The sequence below is a fragment of the Triturus cristatus genome, chromosome 7, assembly GCF_964204655.1.
Source record: "Triturus cristatus chromosome 7, aTriCri1.1, whole genome shotgun sequence".
Taxonomy (NCBI): domain Eukaryota; kingdom Metazoa; phylum Chordata; class Amphibia; order Caudata; family Salamandridae; genus Triturus; species Triturus cristatus.
In genome coordinates this window covers 393,834,582-393,847,496 of record NC_140590.1, presented here as the reverse complement: position 1 = coordinate 393,847,496, position 12,915 = coordinate 393,834,582, and the positions used below count along the sequence as shown (strand labels likewise).

At 43.0% G+C, this 12,915-nt stretch overlaps 1 protein-coding gene across 1 annotated transcript in view; it reads right to left on the bottom strand.

The window, feature by feature from the left end:
- LOC146809769 (nicotinamide N-methyltransferase-like) overlaps positions 1-12,915 on the bottom strand; it is a 167,275-nt gene that overhangs the window by 137,238 nt on the left and 17,122 nt on the right. The window lies entirely within an intron of this gene.

Sequence of the window (12,915 nt, the reverse complement as noted above, 5' to 3'; positions counted from 1 at the left end):
ATGGGGGCCACCCGACATGGTAACTAGCATGTCGGCAATGTGAGCCAGCAGCGGCAAACAGGATTGAGGACGAGTCCACTTGCAGGGTCCATACAGGACAAGATTTGTGTGCTATGCAGTCCACATTTCCCACAATGCACAGTCTCATTCGAGCTTCCCATTGGTGGGTGTGCAATATGAATATGGCGCAGTGGGTTCAGAGTTTGCACACACCCTCTCCGTTCATGCCTCAGAAGAGAAGCATATGGAGCTTCGAAACGCATCAGGCAATTCTATTATGGTGCGGCTTCTACAAGCAGATGCTCGTCCCTGCCTATCATAAATAAAGCTGCTGATCGAGTGCTACTCACCAGGTGGACAACCTTTGGAGCCACCGTGTCACTATGTAGCTATATGTTCTGTCTCAGTTTCTATAGAAAGGGTATTGTTTGTGTTGCTGCTAACATTGCCACCTTTTTTTAAATCTTATGAAACTTTACAAACAATGTACATCCACATCAGCTCCTTCTTAGAAGTTTCAGCGTGATCTGTCAACTTGCAGGCAAAGTAAAAGGGGATCCCAACATTTTATTTTCTCATGTTCGTTTCTTTTTTTTTTATTTCTTTATTTTATCTTTTATCATACAATCCCAAATGCCCACCCCACCCCGAACCCATTCCAAGCCGAGGACAAAATGTCATCCTTAGGAAGGCTACAGGTACCAAAAGCAGCCAATCACTGGAGTTTAATATATACAGCATCAATAGACAAGAAAGATTATAAAAAACACAAAGGAGCAAATTCATCGTGGAATCCTCCCCGTACAAGCATCAGCCTAGGCTGTCCCACTCCCGCCAGTCTATCTCATACCCTGCGTTGCCCCTACCCATTCATAGCTCTAATCCAGGCCCTCAAAGGTGCCCATATTTCCAGCCATCTTTTCTTACCTACTCTGCCTTTCGGAGCATACACTGCTGATTCTAAATGGCATATAGCTAAGAGTTTCCCCATCCAATGCGAACCGGGTCTAACCACACTGTGGCCAAACAGAGCGTTAATGCTGTCATTGGCTATGAACATAAAGGCCTGGACATGCCTTGGGGTCATGTTCTTGCACACCCGTAGCGTAATTAGCTTGAGAGTAATTGCTATCTACAACCCCAGCCGTAACTCTAACATTCTACCAATATCCTTTTTAAAGATTGTCGAGGCTAGGGCAAGTAGCAAACATGTGAATGAGGTCCACTGCATAGCTGCCTCATCGAAGACAATGTGCTCCAGCAACCCCTCCCCATTTCGCAATCTTTGCTGAAGTAATATAAAGATTAAACCAAGTTTTAAAGTCTTGCTTCTTAAGGTTAGCTGCAATAAGGGTGGATTGTGCAAGATGCAGAGACTCCTCACGCTCCCCTGTACCCACTTGCAGCAGTTCCTCCTACCTTCTAGTAAGCTTAGCTCAGTCGTCCACCATCCTACTATTCAGTATCCTATAAAGTGTACCCAATGAGGGTTTAGATTTGAGAAGCAAGTCAATCACATCAACTCTATAAAACCCGCTAATCCCCCATCTTTTTTCCCTAAAAATCTCTTATCTGCAAGTATTAAAAAAATTCCTTGTGTTCCAGCCCAAAATTGCTTTTTCTCTCTTCAAATAAGCAAATACCCGCATCACCTACAAAGTCCCCAAGATTTAACAAGCCAAGCTCTTTCCTGCGCCTAACATGACATCCCTAAAAATATCAGGTGGCAGCGTATTATTATTCATAGGGAGTATAGCAGTTCAAGTGACCTGGCCCCAATTTTTTTCAGACTGTCGTCCACACTCTATGTGCACAAGACAGAGTTTTGAAGTATCCAAACTCCAATTGACGCATAAGACAGCCCCTGGCTTCGCCTCCCAATGAAAGTTCCTATGTTGAAGGAGGGTCATCCTCGCCTAATCCCATCTTTCCTTCCCTGGTCAGCAGAACTATCATTTGTTGAAGGGCCGATGCCCAGTAATACAGCAGAAGATTTGGCCTGGCCCATCCTACACAATCACCAGGGAGTATCAAAACCTGGAAATCATCTGATTGAATACCTTAAACCAACACCCCTCAACCTCCAAAGGTATAGCCCTAAACCTAAAACAATACAACATCTTGGGTAAAAACAGCATTTTTACTATGTTGCTCCTCCCAATCAGTATATACCTAAGTTTACTCATTCTCGTAAAGTCCAGTTTAGTTCTCTAAATCAGCAGGCTCAAAGTATTCTCCACAATTTTCTCAATATCTGCATAGATGTTCACCCCAAGATAAACTGCATGTGGGACTACCCCCTATCACTCGATTGAGCCATTCTATTGACAACAATGTGTGCTTTGTTCTGATTTAGCAGATACCGAGACAGCTGTCTGAACATCACTGTTTCCATTTCTATGTCTCTTAGGGCACCCTCAGACTCGGGAGTAACTACTGCCAAATCGTCAGTGTATGCTAAGATTTACCTCTCCCCACCCTTTATGTGTGACAGTAAGATAAAAACGTTATCCTTAATTTTCCTGATCAATGGATCTATATACAGGCTAAGTGCAGGGGCATCCATGCCTCATGTCGTGTCCTAAAGACACTACGTCAGACATATACCTCCCATTACCGATATCCTGGCTACTGGGTGTTGATATAGAGTATGGAGTGCAATAATAAACCCAGGACTCAAGCCGTTTTTGTCCATTACTGCCCATAGAAAAGGCCAGGAGACCCCATCAAAAGCTTTCTCTGAGTCAAGAAGAATTAAAGCCATGGGATCTCCGCTTATCTTTGTGGTATCAAATAAAGTAATCACCCGACAAATATGATTGATTATACTGCGTCAAGGGAGGAATCCGTGCTGGACCGGGAAGACTAGTTTCTTGACTACCCCAACAATTTCATAGATAAAACTGTTAATATACATCACTGTTAACCAAGGTGATTGGCAAATATGATTCTAATTCTTGGGGAGGCTTCCCTTTCTTGGGGAAAACTATTATATGAACCGAAGCCCAAGACTCTGAAAGACCTCCACCATGAGAGTTTGCAGGAATAAGGTCCTTCCCTGCCGGTACTGATTGGATAGCCTTATTGACCTCTTCAACCATGATTGGGTGTTCCAGCAACACTTTATCTTCCATAGTTAGCCCCTCATAAGACATATCCTCTAAATATTTGTTGATTTCTTGGCCTCCCTGGCGAGCCTCCTGCATGTTCAGCGCGATAATATTTTTGAAAGGAGGAGCTTATTCCGGTCGGGTCAAAAATCATCCCACTTTGAGGATCCTGATCCCCCTAATCTCTTCTTGCATTATCTTCTGTCTCATGCGTATGGCCCACAGATGCCCACCCTTTTGTCGAATTCATACACCTTGCTCTTCTAGGCCGTGTATTTGTCTGCTGCCTTTTTTGCAGAGATGTCAACTATCGCAGATTTAGCTACTGCAACGCCCAGCTGGGCCTTTTCAATTTCTATTAGCTGTTTACTGTGGCTAATAACTTATCATACAGTTCTTGCAACAGTTCTTTCCCCATTTTCTGACACTGTCTTGTTGTTTCCTCCATCCTGCAGCCTTATATGCATCCCAGACAACATCTAACTGGGCATTCCCTATATTCTACACTATAAAACTCGGGATCCAGTTATTCATGTACCTAATGAATTCCTCATCATACAACAGAGCCCTTTTGAATGACCATTTAGAAGCAGGAGGAGAAGCTACCTCCAACTCTATCTCAACACCAGAGGGTTGTGATCAGACATAACCCTAGAGTATTTCTGTTTTCAGCTTGTCAGTACTATATCATGAGACATAAAAAAATAATCCAGCCTAACATGAACCTGAAGTTGAGCAGAAAAAAACGTATATCCCGGGTCATATGGTTACTTTTTAGCCCAAGCATTGGATAGCCCATGGGCCATACATAAGTGCATCAGGGATCAAAAAACCCTTGGCTTACGGCCCTTATACTGTTACTCACGAGTCACAGGGCTGCCCCTTTTAATGTTACTCCACATATTAAAATCCATGCAGATTATAAGAGGGAGCATCCAGGAATCCGATTAATTTTTTTGCCAGTCAAACATAGTCAGATCATCGGCCACAGGTCCATATACAGAACATAATGTAAATGAATAGTTATCTACACAGCATTGCACAACAGCCCATCTGCCAAGCTTATCCAACCTGATATGTGGAAACCTAACCCTCCCCTGGTGAGCCATATTGGCCACCCTGTGTAGGCATCCCTTGTGTGGTGTTAGTCACTAGTTAATACCCTGTTTACTCTGCTACTTCCCAAATGTTTGCCCCTAAATACATCTCTGGAAGACAGACAATGTCTGCCTTCAAGAATTGTATGTCCACATCAATCCTTCATTTTTTTAAGGGGTATTTAACCTGAAGATGTTTATTGACGCTATCTTTCACTTACACATCAATGTTTAGTTGTTAACCACCAGCACTTGTCAAAGATTCCACCCATAACCACCTCCCCTGCAAAACATGCTTGGAATTTCCCCATCAAGGCCTCCCACCACCATGCCCCCAACCTCCCCCACATGCCACCTAGCTAACGTCTACCCACCATCCACGTCTTGAGCAAATCGATCAAGATGACCCTTGTGATGCCTCCTGCACTCATGCCCCACCCAAGGCCACCCTCCCAGCCATTTCCCACCTACTGCGACCACTCTGGTGATCATAAAAATCCAAAACCAGAAACAATAGAAGAAAGTTAAGGCTGAGTCCGATAAGCAAAGGTTCAGCCCTCCCCATAGTGTTGATTTAACCCCCAGACAGCTTCAAGTTACCATAATTCCTGCACCCTCTGTGATTCAAGATTTGGTCCTACACAAGTGGTTTGTACTACCCATGGTTACACACTACTCCCCCCTGTCGAAATCCTGTTAAAAATTCTTGGGCTTGAATTTCCGATGAAAATACCCTGGGATTTCCTTTAAAATGACCTTAAGATGGGCAGGGCTCAATAAGTAAACTTCGCAACTGGTTCTTTGGAATGGCCCAATCAATTGCCGCAATCGCCACCTCCACGGTCACAGGGCAGCAGTCCAGCCTGACCAAAAAGGCATGACCATCAAATGTACTTTAGGCATCTGGTTTGATTTCTCGAAAATTACCTGGTGCAAGAGGAAGTTCCCAAAAAAGACCAATATGGCTCCAGGCTTCTCATTTGGATCTGGCTGCCCCCTTTTTTTTTTAGCATAGGAGAAAGCCGATGCACTCTCAGCCCCTCCGCCTCCCAATCCAAATAAGCCAGCTCGGGAAGTCCCCCTTCTACCATCTCAACATGAAAGCCCAAATATCGCCCGCCTCCAGCATTCTCGGCAATACCAAGAAGTCTGAGGTAATTCCTGTGCTGGCAGTTTTCAAAATCTTTGAGTTTCCACAACATGTCTGTCATCCGAGCTTGTTGAGAATAAATCTGCCTTCCCATAGCTTCGACCCCAGTCTCTAGAGCTACTGTCCATTCTTCTACCACCGTCGTGCGCTCTGAAATTTTGGTGTAAATCTTATTGACCTTGTGCATGGCCCCTTGAAGCTTTTTTCTAGCTAGATGTGCTCTCTTATTCTCCAAGCGGGCTTCAATTTGCATGTGTTTCAGTTTGGAACAGATTAATCCCATTGAGGGGGGAGATTCAGTCTCAAGATCCATAGTTGGCACTTCCCACAGGGTTACTCCAGCTGCTGATCCCCCTTCCTACCTACTGAATAAGATTTTTGGCAGAACAGTCCCATTTCAGCTGGCTACCCATACTCAGATCAGACTCAAAACCAAGCTTGCCGGGCCTCGCTTTTCCAATGAATTTCTTTCTTTTTTATGAGGCCACCTGTTTTTGAGTGGCCAGCTTAACAGAAGGTGCCTGGCATGGAGTCTGCATCAGATTGTGCATCACTAACCCTGGATAGGTCTGATTCATCAGTAAGGGAAAAACATTTTCAGCCCCTTCAGGAGTACCCCCTGCCCTCAGCTTCTACCTAACAAGACTAAGAGCAGTGTTTGGTTCTGGCCCCAGAAATCGACTCTCTGGGTCCACCAAGCTTTCCGTGATCTCAAACGCATACATGGCCAGTAGGCGGATTAATACCATCTTTGTCGACCAAAATATTGCCTGGGGATGTCAACAACGTTCAAGCCGCACTCACAATATTTGTCCTCAAGGAGGCATTTGCTGCCGTTCCTACCTTCTGGTGAATCATGGCCGTGGCCACCGCAGAGCCATCTTTTCTGTTTCCCGCTGCAGCCCGTCCAGCAAAAATCTCCGGGATTACAGCCTGCTTTTCTCTCGGCAAGTTAACGCTAGACTGCTGCTCCTTCAGTTTCTATTTTCTGCCTGCGGCACCTTCCGAGTCACGTCTCTCGGCGGGACAGTGTCGTCATCCACCCTTTGCTCGGCCAGAGTTTTCCAACACTGAAAGGACCTCTGCATCCCTGTGGGTGCTCCAGCGTGATCTTTAGTCGACTTGCTCTGCTTCAAGGGGAACCGACTTGGCGATTGAACACTCCGAACACCTCTGCTGCTGCTTGGAACAGAAACAAGGTAAGCTTCTTGACTCCAGTAGGCTCTGAGTAAACATTTCCCTTAAGATGGGCCTATAGCCTTCTTATAACCTGGAACAGCACCATATGAGTTACTTAAATATCGCCAAAGATATAAATGACATATAGCAGGCTGAAGCGGGCAGCTCGTGCAGTGTTCAAGCAGCTGCCATCTTGCTCCTCTCGCTCATTTTCATTTCAATAAGAAAAGTTGGGACAGAATACATGAAAAATGGCTGAACAAAAGGACACAAAATTTGGCAGAAGTTAGGGCTTTACTCAGAAATCATGCTTTTTATTATCTGGTATAAATCCATTTAGCTACTTTTAAGAAATTTGCATTTAAATTATGGGAAACAGCGTTTACAACGCTGTTTTTACAACGAAGTACAGTTACAACGTGGTTGTTACAACGACCGCATTGTTAGTACGCAATACATTTACATCGCAGGTCATTAGAACGACTTGCTGTGGAGGGCACTAAGGTATTGGATATGAAACCCAACACCTTCCTTGCTGTTGCACAAACTAGAGAAGAAGTAATAAATAATACTATTCCTAAATCCTATGTGCCCCCTAAGGCAAGTCGTTGTAATGACTTGCGATGTAAGGGTATTGCCTACTAACAACACAGTCTTTGTTGTAACAACTGAGTTGTGAAAGTACGCATGTCATAGCATGCAATGTAACATGCTATGTTCTTAAATTATGATATCGGGATGGTTGATCCCACTGGCATCTCGCAACACTGCAGGAGTGAAAATAGCGGTATCTGATTAGCTGAGAGTGCTTGTTTTTCTCTCCAAGAAAATTAGGGCCAGTAACATTCAACGGGACTGAGAACAATCTGATTGTTCAGTTGCAACTTGACAAAAAATATTGAGGTCACCATTACAGGACACAGGATCTTGATCCCCATGTCTTCAGCTTGTTTAAAAAAACGTACACGTTAAGGGTACAAGTGAGCGACACCTAGATTCCCTGGCACTCATTCACCCCCTAGAACAAAAAGTTAAAACAATAAATCATGTAGTGGCTCCCACAGCACTCTCTCTGCAATGTATGTTCAAGGCAGGGAATTGGCCACTCCTGTAGGGGGTTAGGCACAGGGCAAATTTCAAGCCGGTCCTGCAGCCAACCCTAGGTCATGAATGATAAATGTCTGTGTTTGGTGTGGGTTTGGCTGCTCCACAGTGGGATAAGTTCAGGGCTTGCCCTCAGTCCAGGCCCTGCAACCAGCCTACTTCGTGCATGGTGTAAAGGTATACTTCTTGAGGGAGTTTGCTGTTGAATATGACATATGAAAACAGAAATTTATTGAAGAAAAAATTAAAAGTGATGCTGTCATTAGGTATAGTAATGAGATTTTACTTTGCATTAAATAAAATGAATCCTAGAAAGGTACTGAAAAAACAAGGTTTAATGTGACATTGCAGTTAGGTAAGGTAATAAGATTTTAGCTTATGTATAAAAAAAACCTAGGAATTGATTGAAAAAACAAAAATAAAAGTGACATTATAGCTATGTGTTGTAATAAAATAAAAAATCATGTTTAAAAACAAAAAAACACTCATTCACCAGCTTTGTACTTTACTGAGCTAACCATAACTTGCACCCTTACAATCCATTACTCATTACTTAAAGTAGTACATCACTCATGGCATGTAGAATGAGGTAACTGATGACATTTCTGATGATATCTTAAATCACAATTTATGACATCACTGATCACATCACTGGTTATATGATCCAACGGATATGACAATTTGCTATAAGCTTTCCATACTGGAGGGTATTCAGCAGGGTACGCATAGACCCAAGTTTCCATATCATTTGCAGTACTAATGGGTGTATCATCACAACATTAAGCATCTCAGCAAAATCAACCACATTAGGAAGATATTATCACCCTTATGCATCAAGCCAAAATCCAGTCGGTAAAATACCGATTCCTTATTAGCTCCCGGTATTAAGTAAAAAATACCCAATCCCAATGCATCAACCCAAAAGCAGAAATCGGTATTTAAGGAATCCTTAAATAGCGATTCTTTAAATAGGGATTCCTTAAATACCGATTCCTTAAATAGCGATTGCATTTAAGGAATCCCAAAGTGAGATTCCTTAAATGCAATGCATCAAAGTTAAAAAATTAGCGATTTCGCTAATAAGGGGAGCAAATTACCATGAAGATGAACTGCATGGTAATTTGCAAAAACTTTGAAAAATGCACTTTTGTGCATTTTTCAAAGTGTCATGTTGCGCACACACATGCCCTTAGAGCATGTGTGTGTGCAACATATGTGCACATATCATTTTCAGGGGTGCAACAGGGTGTCCTTTTGACACCCTGGCACCCTTGAAAGTGCTCCAGCTATTAGCGATTCGGTAATACCGAATCGCTAATACAGAATGGCTTTACATTCATTCCTATGGGCCTCCAAGGCCATAGGAATGAATGGGTAGGTATTCCTTATTACCGATTCGGTATTACCGATTCGGTAATAAGGAATGTTAAGGAATCGCTATTTGAATAGCGATTCCTACATGCATAGCCTTTTGCTATTCCTTATTAGCGATTCCTTATTTTTCGCTAATAAGGAATCGCAAATGCTAATGTTGATGCATATGCCCCTATGCTCTTTTTTTTACTGGTATTGAGGCACGTAAGAATGTGATTTCTCTGTAGATATTAATGGCATCAGTAACTTATTAAACCTTGAATACAATTAAAAAACAATGTTTGGTTATTATTTCGCTTAATGATAAATACCAGCTCAGTCTTATGTAAAGGTTTAGGAAAATTGCTTCACCTCTATAGATCAGCCAGTTATAAAGCAGTAACTACTAGGCCCTTGGACAACCCTCCATAATATGTAAACTACTCTACACAAATTCCTGAAATGAGCAGACTGGTGTGCACAATATTGTGACTTGAACCGTCTGTGAATTGCCCATATATTAAAGGCCCCCAGAGGTCTGTGTTTCCTGTCCATGCTGACAGTTGGAGGGAAATTACTTATATCATATTGAAACAAAATCATATCCTTGGTTGAAGGACATAACATTGGAGGAGTCCCCAGCAATCTGTCTTCTGGGGTTACTCCCCTGGCTCACGGCGTGGCCTGTCTCTACTAGGTTTGCAGACGTATTACTATCCTGGGTAGGAGGCAATTGTGCATGTTATGGAAGTCTCCCACTGGCCCCTCCTTACAAAGAGAGTGGCCTGAATTTTGGAACTTTTCAACTCAACTATGGAAATGGCCTCAATGTGAAAGTGCTCAGGTAAAACTGAAGGTGCAGAGAGTATTGTGTAGCCCAGCTCATACACAGGCATGGGAATTGATACTCAAGGACTGCCTGAGTATCGATCCCCAGGGTCAAATACTACCCCCCTTGGAGCAGGATTAGCAGATCAGTGATAGGTTCTGTTCTCAAGCCTAGAGTGTTTTTAGCTTCTGGGATGGGGGCTAGACTCTAGATCTGGATACCCCTTAGGACAGATAATGACAGTGATGGCTGGACTCTGGTAACGTGTGCACCCCCCTCCCTGCTTGAATACACCGCATCCATCCATTTTTAGCACCAGGATGCTTCTAATGAAGCAGCAGTTGTGCTTCATTCATTTTTCTTCATTCATTCATTCTCCTGATGAGGCCTTAGTTTACCCAGTGACTGATTGTCACAATTATTACTTCATTGGTTGATTGCTGTTTTCCTCTTCCTTCTCCTCTCCTCTTCTTATCCCTCATGATACCTCTCCTTTTATCAATGCATACCTTTTTTTGATGATATTACCACTGCTAATTATTTTATAATTGTTATGGAATTGTTCTTGTCTATCAGCCAACTATTATAAATTTTTTTGTCCTCATTCGCCTTTAACCACAGTAAACAAACCGTCTGTTCATACCCCTACTCAACGACCTGAGATGACATAGGCTCTTTTGATGGATTCTCTCGATACCTTCAGTCAGTAGGGTAAAATTTCCAGACCGATATGTGTCCCCTCAGAAGAAGAGGGTAGGTTTCACTCCGACTTGATCTGTAAAGACCAGATAGACTCTTTCGGTGACCCGGGGAAAGACCCAGCATAGTCCAAGGTGTGTCCAATAGGCATAATCATCGGACCCGCCCTTCGTTATGACATAAACAATATAAGAAAAACAAAGCATGAATAAAGTTTACGCTTATTTCTTAGGCTATTTCCATTGAAGCAACAGGTCCCAGTATGCAATCTTTTTTGTACTACAAGCTCTAGCCAAGTCCATCTTAGATGTTTCATATAAAGAAGTCAGCCAATCCGAGTATTTAGGAGGGACAGGGTCTACCCACTGTTTACAAATTTGTCTCCTTGCCAATAAGATCGAATAAAATAAAAGAGACCTGGTTGGTCCTACAATGTGGCTGTTAAGGCCAAAAATTATTAAAGTCAGGTCCCAAAATGCGCTGATTGAGGGGCAGTCTTTAAACATGTGTAAGTCCGAGGCTTCTGCCAACCTATACTTTTTACAGTTTACTAAAGACCCTTTAAGGATTTTAGATAACCTGAGGGGGGATAGGTATGCTCGATGGACAGTGAATAGATGGTTCCTCTTCAACCATGCAGGTTTAACCATTCTAAAAAGATTTTTAAATGAATCCTGCCATAGGAGATCACACTGTACAGCTTAAATTCCCCATCCACCGCCTCTTCTATGGCCCAATACCAGTGTGAAACCTCCTTCTTCCCTACTGGCCTCTCAACTAGCTGCTGCTCTAGACTGTTTCCTCCACCAATATATTTTTTCTTTCTAATCTGGGACTGTACCCAGCTTTGTAACTGGATATATTTAAATCTTAAGAGACCGCTGCCCACTCTCTTCTTTAGATCTTCCCATGAAATAAGTATTTCATTACTAACAAGATCTCCCCATACTTTTAATCCACCCTGTCCCGGAGGCATTCCGGCGAGCCTGGTGAGTCCCAAAGTGGCGCTAATTTTTAGATGTAGTTGAAACCTACCAAGTTTTTTAATCTTGCCCATATTCTGGCAAATCCCTGAAGGACCTTAAGTTTAACTTGCTTAAAAAAGTTTTGGTCACCAAATTTAAACATAAAACCCTCTTCCGGTAGACCCGCCCCTTTTAGCATAGCCAATAGCATGCCTCCTTCCCCAGTACCAATAGGCATTTTTAATAACATCCGAGAATATGAAAGTTGAAACGCCCAAGCATAGTATTGTAGGTCAGGTAACGCAAGACCTCCTTTCTCCCTCCTACGCCTTAGTTTTTTCGAGGCTATTCTGGTAGATCTATATGCCCAGATAAAAGAATGTATTTCTTGTTGGGATTTTTCTATAGTGCGTTTATCAAAGTGAAGGGGGATTGTATTAAAAAGGAAAGTGGCCTTAGGTAGTATTGACATTTTAACAAGATTCACCCTCCCAGGATGGATAAAGGAAGGTGAGCCCATGACTTAATTTGCTTGTGACAATCCCGGAGGACTCGTGCTAAGTTGGTATCTGCTATTTTGTCTATATCTTGGATAATTCTGACCCCAAGGTAATGCATGCTACAACTTTTCTGATGTACAGTGCCCGGGATGTTCCAGGTCATAATTTCCGTTTTCCCGGTGTTTACATCATATCCTGAGACCTGCCCAAATTCCTCCGCCAGTTTGATGACTGTCAGAAGGGTTGTAGCCAGGTCGGCTGAGAGTATTAGAATGTCGTCCGCATACAGTGCCACCCTCCTCTCCCAATCCCCATGTCTGAAAGACAGGGTTTTCTCTGAGCCTCTGCGCAAACAGCTCACTGTACATAATCAAACAACAGGGGGAAGAGGGACAGCCCTGTTGAGTCCCTCTGGTTATACCGAATGCCTTGGTAAGACTACCATTAACCAAAAGCTTGGCCGATGGCACTTGATATAGCAACTGTATGGTATGGCGAAACTTGACACCCAAATTAAATTTCCCCTGACTTCCGACAGGTAGATTCAATTTACACTGTCAAAAGCCTTGGTGGCATCCAGGGTTAAAGCTGCAAGGGGAAGTGAATAGGTGGAAGCGATGTCTATTGCACCGACCAAATCATGAGTGAGGTCTGCCAATTGTCTCCCTTTCACAAGCCCTTTTTGATCGGGGTGAAGGATGTCCTTCGCCACCACCCCAACCTAGTTGCTAAAATAGAAGTAAAGATTTTATAATCGGCGTTTAAAAGCGATATGGGCCGGTATAACCCGCAGCTGGAATAATTTTTACCTGGTTTCAAAATCAGGACTTCAGTAGCGTCATTCCATGATGCAGGTGGGCTAATTCCTTCCAAAAATATTTTATTAAATAATTTAGTTAATATTGGAATTATACCCTCCCCGAGTGATC